The 13,378-nt window shown below is 35.3% G+C and overlaps 1 long non-coding RNA gene across 4 annotated transcripts in view; it reads right to left on the reverse strand.

Annotated features, from left to right (window-relative positions):
* The window catches only part of LOC125100742 (uncharacterized), a 246,114-nt gene that overhangs the window by 29,123 nt on the left and 203,613 nt on the right, over positions 1-13,378 (reverse strand). For 3 of the 4 annotated variants that reach the window (XR_007127637.1, XR_007127640.1, XR_007127639.1), the window contains one exon: positions 13,152-13,259. This is a non-coding gene — a long non-coding RNA (uncharacterized LOC125100742). Of the gene's footprint in view, positions 1-10,202; positions 10,210-13,151; positions 13,260-13,378 lie in introns of all 4 variants that reach the window. The other variant, XR_007127638.1, reaches the window with a different exon arrangement.

Consider the following 13,378-nt stretch of genomic DNA (forward strand, 5'->3'; position numbering starts at 1 on the left):
TTTCCAGGAGGTAATAGAAAGCAAGTTCTCTTAATCTGGGTACCTTCTTTGTCTTAGAAGATGTGGTTTTATATAAATATAAATAGTTTTGTTTTAGAGAGAGAGCATGAGCTGGGGAGGAGGGTCAGAGGGTGAGAGAAAATCCCAAGCAGGCTTCACTCCCAGCACGGAAACCAAGAGAGGGCTTATTCTCATAACCCTTAGGAAGATGTGAGTATAAAGCCACTGGTGCTAACTTGCCCAACTTTTCTCCAGGTCTGAATAAGATGAGTGAATATACAGATTGCAATCACTGGCTGACTCATGTTGCCATTTGTCCATGTGATGAAGGCCCCGAGAAGTTCATTTCTGGGTTTCTGGAATAATTATTTACAATGAAGAAGAGTGAGCAAGTGATTTTCCATGGCTTTTACAGCATCATTCTCTTAGCAATGAGATAGACAAGATGGAGTTCTTGTCCCTTACCCTAAAGTTTTGGCTGAACCAGAACTAACATCCAGAATAAGTTGCTTGAGGAAAAATTAAAATGCATATAACTAGAGAAGACACTCAAGACTACTGAGCTGACAAGGATAAGGGTAGGAGGGAATGGAAGTGGACTTGTAGCATAAGTAAGTATAGTTGGGGCACAAATCATGTCAGCATTGAGTCATGACAGGGATGACTAAAAGACACCCAGTTGTCATTGAGAAGAACAAAGAGAAAGTGTAATGATGATGCTTAAGTACAAGAACATGGTAACTAGGAAAGCCATTGACATTGACTCAGGGAACATGGAGACCTTTGTTCTAGTTCTGATTCTATGACTAATTCACTGTATGACATTGGAAAAATCACCTGCCTTCTTTCTAATTCAGTTATCTCTGCTATATGCTTTGGGTAAATTAAGTTACCCTGTTCTGTGGGATATATCTATATGCACTCAGGAAACAATATAGTTGGTGGTAAGAGTAAAGATATTGTAGTCAAACAGAGTAGGGTTCAAGTCACGGACCTACCACTCACCAGCCACATAACTAAGCCATGCTATTTACTCTTGCCTAATTATCTTAACTGGATAAATGGGAATAAGAATAATACAAATATCATATGGTTTCATGAGGATTAAAAAAAATACACACGTAGGGGCACCTGGGTGGTTCAGTCAGTTGGGCATCTGCCTTCAGCTCAGGTCATGTTTCCAGGGTCCTGGGATGGAACCCTACTCGATGGGAGCCTGCCACTACCTCTCCTCCCCACTCATGCTCTCTTCTCACTGTGTGTGTCTCTCTCTCAAATAAATAAAAAATCTTAAAAAAAATTCACATGTAAAGCTCTTAGTTTAATACCAGACATATAATACCATTATTACCTGTAGCCACTACAGACTTACTTTTCAGGTCAGATCCTCACCTGGTGGCTGCTGCAGCAAAGATTCAGTATCTTCAGCCCTTTTGCTTAACATGTGCCTATACAAAATAACAAACCCACCAACCTAATTGAAGGAAGTGAGTTCTCAGAGTTATCAACAGATATGAAAAATAACCAGCACATTTCCCCTTGGGCTTATTACTAATGCTAGTTAGTAATAAGTAATAACATATATTACTTATTAATGATATATAATAATATTATGTATAATAACATGTATGTTATACTAATTATGTATAATATAATTATATATTATATTGTATATATAATATACTAATATTTACATACACACACACACACAAGCAACCACATATACATCCACACACACATATACAAGTATCCACAAACTAGAGATCACATTGTTTGCCACCTTGTTCTGGCTCCCGTGTGTCGCCTGCCTTCGATAATGTGGCTGAAGCAAAAGAGATGTTAAATGTACAGGGCTCCACAGGGCTAGGGAAAACAGACAAAGGCAACTTCTGTTTCATTTAACTAGTAATCTTTTCTGGCAGAAATATGAGGCAGTTCCAGTGTCTTTCCTCTGGAAAGACAGGTCAATTTCCATATATTGAGTATTGTATAAAATTTTTACATAGTAAAAGATATTTAATTTAACAAATATTTATGACATACTGATCATAACTGAGGCACAGTGTTTGCACTGTGCAAATAACAGGAGTTTATAAGATATTTTCCCCTGCTCTCACTTCCCTTCATCACTCTCTACTTACACAAATATGCCCTCCCCCCCCCACACACATGCATGTGTATTTAAAAAAGCATGATATATGAAGTGGTTGTTCAAGTCCCCTCCCCTCCACCAGCAGTATCAATATCACCTGGGACTTTTTAGAAATGCAAATATTCAGTCCCTACTCCTGATTTTTAGAATCAAAAACTATGGAGTTAGTTCCCAGAAATCACTGTTTTAACAAGCCCTCCAGGGGATTCTGATATACATTCACAGTTGAGAAAAATTCTCAAACAGAACTTTACACTGAATACCTCTTGCAAAAGAGGAAAGTCATCAAGTCAAAGGGAAAAGAGTAAGAGAAGAACAGATAAAAGTTACAAAAACAATCAGACAATGATTAAGAAAAGGGCAATAAATACACACTCATCATAATTACTTTAAATATAAATGGACTAAATATTACAATCAAAAGATGCAGGGTGGTTGAATGGATAAAAATAAAAGTCCATCTATATGCTGCCTACAAGAGACACAACTCAGATCTAACGATTTACTTCAGATCATAAGACAAACACAGACTAAAAGTGAAGGGATGGAAAAAGAGGCTCCAAGCAAGTATTTATACCTTTAATTGTTATACCTTCTTATTGGACTGATTCTGATCCCTTTATCATTATGTAATGCCCTTTGTCTCTTATTACAGGTTTTGTTGCATTTATTTTGTCTGATATAAGGATTGCTCCCCCACTTTTCTTTGTTTCAATTTTATAAATTTTTGTGTATCCTTAACTAATTATTGTAGATATAGTTTTACTACTTTTGCCTTTTAATCTTCATACTAGATTTATGAGTGGTTGATCTATTATCTTTTTATGTTTGCCTTTACTAGTGAGATTTTTTCCATATATATGTTTATGTATAAATATATATTTTCCATATTTTTATATATATATCTATATATATATAAAAGGCTTAGCTATTTATATATATATATAAAAGAGAAGGCTTAGCTATTTATATACATATATATATACATGTACATTTTATATATATATATATATATATATATATATATATATATATATATGGGACAGCAGGCGAGGCCAAGCACGGCCACCTAAGAAAGTGGTCTGAGGCCAAACCAGAGTGCCAGATGGAATGCCCCAAATTGGGGCCCACAAGACTCTGCCTTGGGCTGGTGTAGCCCTGGGTTTCCTTTCATAAAGGAGCCATTTCCCCAACCTCCCACTGTGGTAAATGACTGATTTCCCATTAAAAAAAAAAAAAAAAAAAAAAATATATATATATATATATATATATATACCTTCTCGTTTCCATTTAAACAAGTACCTTTAATACTTATTGTAAAACCAGTTTAGTGGTGATGAACTCCAGTTTTTGCTTGTCTGGAATACTTCACTTCTCCTTCAATTCTGAATGATAATCTTAACCAGGTAGAGTATTGTTGTTTAGGTAAGTTTTTTGTTGTTGTTTGTTTTTTTTAATTTTTATTTTTTCCCTTTCAGTAAGTACTTTGAATATATTGTGCCACTTTCTTCTGGCCTACAAAGTTTCTGCTGAAAAATAAGCTGATAGCTTTATAGGCATGCCTTTATTTACAACCAATTACTTTTTTCTTGCTGCTTTTAAGATTCTTTATCTTCACTTTTTTATATTTTAATTATAATGTATCTTGGTGTAGCTCTCTTTGGGTTCATCTTGTTTGGGACTTCCTTTCACTTAGTGAAAGGAGGAATGGAAGCAGAAGATGCAGTCCATATACACAATGGAATATTACTCAGCCATCGGAAAGGATGAATATCCAACATTTGCATCAGCACGAATGGAACTGGAGGAGATTACGCTAAGTGAAATAAGTCAAGCAGAGAAAGACAATTATCATGTGGTTTCACTTATTTGTGAAACATAAGGAATAGCATGGAGCATATAAGGTGAAGGAAGGGGAAAATGAAGGGAGCAGAAATCAGAGGGGGAGATGAATCATGAGAGACTATGGACTCCAGGAAACAATCTGAGGGTTTTAGAGGGGAGAGGGGTGGGCAGATGGGTGAGCCCAGTGATGAGTATTAAGGAGGGCATGTATTGCATGGAGCACTGTGTGTTATACACAAACAAAGAATCATGGAACACTACATCAAAAACTAATGATGTACTGTATGGTGACTAACTTAACATAATAAAAAACTATTAAAAAATAAAACAGAAGAAATAATTATTCTTAATCAGTTGCTCATTGAAATGGCATCATCCTTAATTTTTTATTGTTCCATCTTCTGACATAACTCAACAAAATGATTTAGTTGTTGTTTTCTCTCTCTCTCTCTCTCTGCCTGATAATTTCATAAGCTCTAGTTGTTTCAGAAGGATAATGATTCACCTCAGGTTTGGTGCTTGCTAGATCCTTTCTCCATTAGTCTAGTGATAACCTCAGCTTATACCTTCCAGATAAAAGAAGGACTTTAATAAAAAAGAAATGAGAGTGACTCTTTATTTTTCTAGAAGTGAAGTCCCCTATTTCACCATGTTTTAATTAAGCAATAAGTTAGATGTCAAGAGCAATTACAGCCTTGAAGGTCAAAGCTTGCTTAATTAAAAAATTGGAAGGACTTCTCCTTGTTCAACTATTTTGAAAGCACTGGAGACCTTTCAAATCCACCTGTGGAGTGTGAGGAAATGAAGTTATGGCCAAATAGGCTAATACTTTGCCTTGGAATTCAGACTCATGTTCCCTCCTGCTGGACTGCACTGGCCTCTACAAAGCCTGTAAATTTGATACACAAATTGAAGTATGGCATTATGACCCAAATCAGAAACAGGTAATGTTCCAAAAGTGCTTTTGAGTGGCAGAGACCTTTAGTATTTATTAAGTTTTAGCAGGTGGGAAGCAAATGTTCCAAATATTAGATCTTCAGTGGGTCCTTTTTCCTCAGTATATTTTCATTTCTTCAGGTGTGACCCTAGAAACACCACTGTTAGAAGCTTTTTTGGAGTTTGATACAATGTAGACTCTATGGACCTGCCCCAAATCAATGAATCAGAATCACTGGGAATGGGCCCGTAGAATCTGAATTTCACTAGATCCCCTAGATGATTCTTATGCACACTAAAATTTGAGGAACTACAAATCTAGTCCTTTCCTCATCTTATCAGTGAGAAACTAGGATCCAGAGAATTGCACCAGCTCTACTAACCGCTTCAAAGTCAGAATTACAACCCATGTCTTCTCAATTTCAGATTCTTTTCCACCAACCAACCAGACTACCCAGGTAAACCCACACAACCAGGTTTTCCTATATTTAGGTTTGAGGAGCACACTTGCCCCAAAGGATTCTTCATACTATTTGTCACAATGATTAATAATATTCCTATATATTCAATTTAAAAGGTCTTAGCAATCTTATATCACAATCCCGGAGCCATTCCTCTCAATCCATTGTTTTCTTTTGTGTCTTCTCACAATTATATTTCTATCAATAACATTTGTTGATACTTTGGATTTTAGCACTCTGAGATATTCCTGAATTTAAAGTTCATTCTCTAAACATTCCTACAATGATGCTTTTTTTGTAATTTGACCCCTACTGTCTAAATAACACAAGCACCAAGATGTAGTGGATCTTGTCATATAAATTCATGCAACACAGAACTGCAGAAAGAGTACAGACTTACAAGTCAGAATATTTGGTTCCTAATCCTTTCTCAATCACAAAATCACTTCAGGTGGGTCATTTCCCTTCCAAGCCTCTATTTCCTCATTTGTGAAAAGAAAGAACAGTTTTATAAAATAGGCCCCTTTCAATTCTTTCATTCTGTGAAGGAAAACAGGAAAACTAGGACCCTGTGCTGTCATTAGCTCACATTGTTCCTGAGGAGTGTGAACAATTAGGAGAATGCAAATGTCTCTAATTATATCAGGATGCCAAAGAAACACCTGTCAGTATATTCTATTATTCCTCTGGTGAGGAACTCCAAGAACTGCTGAATTCTCTTTGGTTAAAGGGGCAGAAATGAATGAGCTCCTGTGGAGGGTGCTGAATAGGTCCCAGCATTTGTGTAGGTGGGGCAGAAAAGACTTCAGGGAAAAAAGTATCTCTAGAGGATTTAGTCCACCTATGCTTTTTCTGCAAAGGCTAAGGAGGCTAGGAAGAAACAGCTTTCTCAAAGAAGCTGAGTAGAAAATTGATTCAAAGTGCAGGAAGTTCAGCTTCAAACAAGCTGTGGCTAAACAATTCAAGCTAATTAAAGCATTCTCAAATGAATCAGGAAGAAATGCATGTGTGAGTTTGGTTTCTCTTCAATAATTCCAGTTTAAAAAAAAAAAAAGGAAAGAAAGAAAGAAGAAAAAAAGCTAATAGAAATGTGCCCTGAGCATCTAATTACCAACAGGACCTTCTGAAATGTCAATGTGTGATGAATGAAATGTGTAGACAATGAAAATGTGTAGACCTGCAGACAAGAAAGCCAGATTTGAATTTTATCTGCCATGTCTTGGTAGTGTGCTTATACATAAATGCAGTATATAAATTGCTGGATGCTTCTAAGGCTTCGTTTCTTTCTCATAGACTGGGATTAATAATGCCTTCCCAACCTCTCTCAAGTGGTACAAAAGGGACAAAAGTAAGAGATGGTAGGATATAGTCATATTAAACTGTTTTATTCAAGTGTAAGGATAAATAATATGGCTATTACTGAGATAGTCCTAACATGGTGATGATCATATTATTTCAACATATATAGAAATGTATGTATTTATATATTGCTGTGTTTCCTTATGTTAATAGTTTTTAATTTAGAGTTTTTATATATATGTTCTTCAGTGAGATTAATCTACAACTTTTTTTTTTCTTTTTTCTTCTTTTGTGGACAGCGAAGCAAAGTTTATTGAGCGACAGTACAGAACTCCCAAAAAGGGAGGGGCCCCAAGAGGGTTGCTTTGATCTACCACTTTTATTCTTCATAAATTCTTTGCTTGCCTAATAAAATATGTTGAGAAGTATATTCTTTTTTCTATTCACTAAAGAGTTTCTTTTCTAAGATTAAAATTACTTTTCTCCCAAAATGTTTGGAAAAATTCTCCAGTAATGCCTTTTGACTTTGGAGTTAACTTGTAGAAAGATTTTTAATTAAATATTTTATTACTTTAATTACTTTAATGAGTATAAGATTATTCAGTTTTCTTTTTTCTTCTGGGTCAAATTTGAAAGATTTTTTTTTAATTTAGTGGCATAAAATCATATAACTCATTACTCTTTTAATATTGACAGCACTGAAAATGATGTTATATTTTCATAATTAATTATTTGTGTCTTATCTTTTTATTTTCTTAATTTATTTTTTTTTCAGTGTTCCAAAATTCATTGTTTATATACCACACCCAGTTTTCCATACAATATATGCCCTCCATAATACCCACCACCAGGCTCACCCAACCCTCCACCCCTCTCCCTTCCAAAACCCTCAGTTTGTTTCTCAGAGTCCACAATCTCTCATGGTTTGTATCCCCCTCCAATTTTCCCCCACTTACTTCTCTCCATCTCCCAATGTCTTCCGTGTTATTCCTTATGTTCCACAAGTAAGTGAAACCATATAATAATTGACTCTCTCTACTTGACTTATTTCATTCAGCATAATCTCTTCCAGTCCCATCCATGTTGATACAAAAGTTGGGTGTTCATCCTTTCTGAGGGAAGCATAATACTCCATTGTATATATGGACCACATCTTCCTTATCCATTCATCCACTGAAGGGCATCTTGGTTCTTTCCACAGTTTGGCGACTGTGGCCATTGCTGCTATGAACATTGGGGTACAGATGGGCCTTCTTTTCACTACATCTATATCTTTGGGGTAAATACCCAATAATGCAATTGCAGGGTCATAGGGTAGCTCTCTTTTTAATTTCTTAAGGAATCTCCACACTGTTTTCCAAAGTGGCTGCACCAACTTGCATTCCCACCAACAGTGTAAGAGGGTTCCCCTTTCTCCACACCCTCTGCAACACTTGTTGTTTACTGTCTTGTTAATTTTGGCCATTCTAACTGGTATAAGGTGGTATCTCAGTGTGGTTTTGATTTGAATCTCCCTGATGGCTAACAATGATGAACATTTTTTCATGTGTCTGATAGCCATTTGTATGTCTTCATTGGAGAAGTGTCTGTTCATGTCTTCTGCCCATTTTTTGATGTTTTGTGTGTGTTGAGTTTGAGTTCTTTATAGATCTTGGATATCAGCCCTTTGTCTGTACTGTCATTTGCAAATATCTTCTCCCATTATGTGGGTTGCCTCTTTGTTTTGTTGACTGTTTCCTTTGCTGTGCAGAAGCTTTTGTCTTGATGAAGTCCCAAAAGTTCATTTTCCCTTTCGTTTCCTTTGCCTTTAGAGACATATCTTGAAAGAAGTTGCTGTGGCCGATGTTGAAGAGGTTACTGCCTATGTTCTCCTCTAGGATTTTGATAGATTCCTGTCTCGAGTTGAGGACTTTTATCCATTTCAAGTTTACCTTGTGTATGGTGTAAGAGAACGGTCGAGTTTCATTCTTCTACACATAGCTGTCGAATTTTCCTAGCACCATTTATTGAAGAGACTGTCTTTTTTCCTGCTTTGTCAAAGATCATTTGATGATAGAATTGAGGGTCCATATCTGGGCTCTCTACTGTGTTCCACTGGTCTCTGTGTCTGTTTTTGTGCCAGTACCATACTGCTTGGTGATCACAGCTTTGTAGTAAAGCTTGAAATTAGACAACGTGATGCCCCCAGTTTTGTTTTCCTTTTTCAAAATTTCCTTAGCAATTCTCTTTTTGATCAATCTCAGCAGTGGTTAATCAACTTAAGTATTTCAAAAAAAGCAATTTTTGGATTTGTTGATTCTATTACGTCCTTGCAATCTTTTTAATTAATTTCTACTGTTATCCTCTTTCCTTTTCTTGTATTTGTTTTACATTTTTCTAACCTCATTAGGTAGATGCTTAGTTTATTTCTTTTCAGTCTTTCTTAACTTCTACTATATAAACTTTTAACTATGAATATCCCTCTAATCACTGTTTTAGCTGTATCTGTGATTTTTGATGTGCAGTATTTTTCTTCTTAGTTGGTTAAATATATTCCAATATTCATCATGATGTTTTATTTAACCAAAAACCTATTTAAAAATATATTTCTTAATATCTACATATGTCAGTTATTATTAGAATAATTGCATTGCACTTACAGAAAATGCTCTATATAATTCCAAACATTTGAAATTTATTCAAGCTTGTTTTATGACTCAATATATGATGCATTTTTATAAATATTCTGTATGTGTTTGAAAAATAATACATGTTCTGCAGTTATTTGACTTAATGTTCTATTTATGTCCCTGAGGTCAACTTATTTTACAATATTGTTCAGATTTTCTAGATCCTTACTGATCTCTTGATTATTCTATCAGTTACTTGATTTATTGTCCTATTATTTTTTGTAAATCTTTATCTTATTTTTATATTTTGACTTTACATATTTTGAAAATGTTTTTTCATTTGAAATGAAATTTCAAATGAAATTTGAAATTGAAATTGAACTTGAAATTTGAAATTGAAATGAAATTTCAAATGAAATTCATTTCAAATGAAATTTGTTTCTATGCATTGTCCTATTAGTTTTATAATTGTCCAATTAATTTTATAAATCTTTATCTTATTTTTATATTTTCACTTTATATATTTTGAAAATGTGTTATATGCATAGAAATTTAGAATTTTTATGTGTTCCTAATGAATTAAATCTTTTAGTTTTATGAAATTATTTTCTTTATCTCTAGTAAACTTTTTGCCTCAAGGTCTAAAATTTCTGTTATTAGTATAACCATATTAGGATTCCTTTGGTGAGTGTTTCCATGCAATATATTTTCTTTTTATTTATAACCTTTCTATACTTTTATGTTAGAATGTGTCTATTCAGAGGCGCCTGGGTGGGTTAAAGCCCCTGCCTTTGGCTCAGGTTGTGATCCCAGGGTCCTGGGATTGAGCCCCGCATGGGGCTCTCTGCTCAGTGGGGAGACTGCTTCTCCCTCTCTCTCTCTGCCTGCTGCTCTGCCTACTTGTGATCTCTGTCTGTCAAATAAATAAATAAAATCTTAAAAAAAAAAAAAAGAACGTGTCTATCCAATTTTAGGAAAATTCCCAAATGAGTTTTTGCTTTGTTCTGTTCATTTATTCAATCTAACATATATATATATATATAAAATAATATCTATATTACTCAATCTAACATATATATGTGTATATATACATATGTGTGTGTACTTATTTATTTTCACTTCTACATGGAACACTTAGCTCCATTAAATTTAATGTATATTTCTGTGTGTTTTACATTTTTCTTGTTTGTTCTGTTTCTTTTACTCTCTTTTGCTTTGTTTTGGATTTCTCAAGGATTTTTTTTTTTTCATTTTTCCTCTGTTAGTTTGAAATTTTCACACATTTTCTATTCTTTGTGTGGTTACCATAGAAATTACCCTTGCTTTTTATTCTTCTGGTCAACAAAAAGACCTCAGCACTACTTAGCTTCATTTATCTCCTTCATTACTGATATGCTACTGCTGTTAGATAATTTAGTTGTCTATTTTTATAGATATGAGATATTATTATTGTGCATGCAGTCAGTATTCATATAGATTTACCTACAGCTCCACAAGCTTTCACCCCCAAATCCCTTTGTTTCAGAGTTCCAATTATTTTGGATTTTGACAGGTAATATGCTATATAAACCTTATATTACTTATCACCTCCAGTGGGATCTCATCAGCATTTCATAATTGTGCACATTAATATTTTTGCTGATAACTGTTAACTATTTAAGTGGAATAAAGACTATACAAGTAATTTTAGGTAGATCCACCACCAGATAAGTTCAGATCAGGTCTTGCTGATTTCAGAGGTTTGGGGATTTGGAATTGTAACTGAGAGATTGGGGGCAGACCTTATGCAGTATCTGTTTTCAGAAGTTAAATAAATGCCATTGCTGACCTGAACTGTCAGCAGTGAGATTTTTGCATAACAGTTTTGGCCAGATTTGGGACTTTGGGGTACTGTGACTTTAACAGTGCAAGTCCACCTGTCTAGCTGACAGACATTCCTGCACCCAATATATTTATGCTGGAAAAATTGGAACAATGAAATTATGGAGTTTGTTAATATCCCATACAGCAGGTTCAGAGCAGGAAAGGTATCTGAATACAAAGTCTCAGGCTTCATGTACTCTTACTTTAAACATATTTTGACTCCTAGAGAGGAAGGAAAACATCACAGCTGGATAAACACAAGATATTCAAACTGAACAACGAAGGGCAAATGGCAGTCAAGGGACAAAAGAAAAGCTTCCTTACAGATGATGATACTGATGGAGATCTTGAAAAGACCATTTGAGAGAGAGGAATCAATGCCTACTTCTCCTAAATGGAGATGTAAATAATCTGTTTCAGCTGGAAGGTTTCACAGCCTCATAGATTTTATGCAGAAATAAATTATTTTCAACACAGACCCAACATTTATTACACTAATTATATCATTATTCACATCCCTCTCCTAGCATGATCCAACATGAATGCATTTAAAATATGGATTTACAGAACTTCTTCCAATAAATCTCTTTTTAAAAAACCATTCGTATAGTAATGAGAAAGGCCTTATTCTGCTAGCGATTTCAAGTTCCCAAGCTCTAAAGGGGAGGAATGAAGAGTTAAATCTATCCTCGATAAGCCACCTCCACTCATAACACCAAAGAATCCTAGAAGCTAAAAGTAAGTACAGTTTTTAAGATGATTTCAAAGAGACTTAGAGAAACTGTTTGCTGCCTTATATAGGAGTTCATTAACTCTGTGAATTACTTAAGCTACTAGGAGCCATTAGAAGCAGACGATTGAAAAATGAGAAAACAATGCTGAAGCAAAATATCAAAGAATAAAATCACCCAGGGCTTCAAATAATGCAAGGAAATGACTGCTTTCACACACTGTTGGTGGAAGAATGGATTGCTATATCCTTTTAGAAAATTAATCTGGCAATATCAGTACAATTAAAAATACAACTTGACATAGTAATACCACTTTGGGGAAATCTATCTTATAAAAACAAAAGGGTCACTGTGTGAGGTTCTGCATACATATATAGTGTTTATTCTTTAAAAAAGCATTTACTGAGTACATGCTGTGTGCCAATCATGAAACACAGACTAGTGCCATGGTCTTACAAAGCTTACATTCTAAGGGACACAGATAGACAATAAATGGAAAATAGATAGATGGAAAAATAGCAGGTATACCTATCAATGTTATGTAGAGACTCCAAATGGAGCAGTGTTGTCTATTTTTCACTTTAAATTGGTGATCAAGAAAGGGTCTCTGAGCAGATGACACTGAAGCTGGGAAATGGCCAACAAGAATCTGATCTTAGGGGCACCTGGGTGGCTCCATGGGTTAAGCCTCTGCCTTTGGCTCAGGTCATGATTTCAGGGTCCTGGGATCAAACCCTGCATCAGGGTCCCTGCCTAGCAGAGAGCCTGCTTCACCCCCCGGCACCCCCATCCCGCCTGCCCCTCTGCCTACCAGTGATCTCTCTCTGTCAAATAAACAAATGAAATCTTTAAAAAAAAGAAAAGAAAAAGAAAAAGAATCCGATCTTGGAAAAATTGCAGTGATATTTATACTTGAAAAAGTGTGATAACAATCTGAATTTCAGCAACAAAGGAACAGTTAGATTAATTACATTATGACGTATTACAGAGTTATTAAAATAATGTCCAATTGGCATATCAAACTTCACCACACCTTAAAATTTAACTTCTAGTCGCCCTCTTGAAAATACCTGTTCATTTGGCAGTCTGTCGCATCCAAGCTTATTGCAACTCTTCTTCCAGTTTTTAGCATAAAAGCCTTGATATCACCCTTGGCTCTACATTTTGGCTAACACCCAAAATCTTGTCCCCCAGCAAATCTGAGGACTCAACCTTGAAAATATATCCAAATTCCTTCACGTCATGGCACACTCACCTCCTCCATTTTGCTCCATCATTTCTCTCTGAGATTATTGCAATGGCCTTCCAACTGGGCTCCCTGCTTGTACTTCAGTCTCCACTTAGCATGGCATCCAAAGTGAACCTGTTAAATGTAAATGAGAGTGTTGTTCCCTGGATCAAAATCAGTTTCTTTCAGAGTAAAATTCAAAGCAGTCCTTAATAAAATCTTTAAGGCCTACAGGAACTGACCCCTGCCATTGC

Source organism: Lutra lutra, chromosome 5 (genome assembly GCF_902655055.1).
Source record: "Lutra lutra chromosome 5, mLutLut1.2, whole genome shotgun sequence".
In the NCBI taxonomy this organism is placed as follows: domain Eukaryota; kingdom Metazoa; phylum Chordata; class Mammalia; order Carnivora; family Mustelidae; genus Lutra; species Lutra lutra.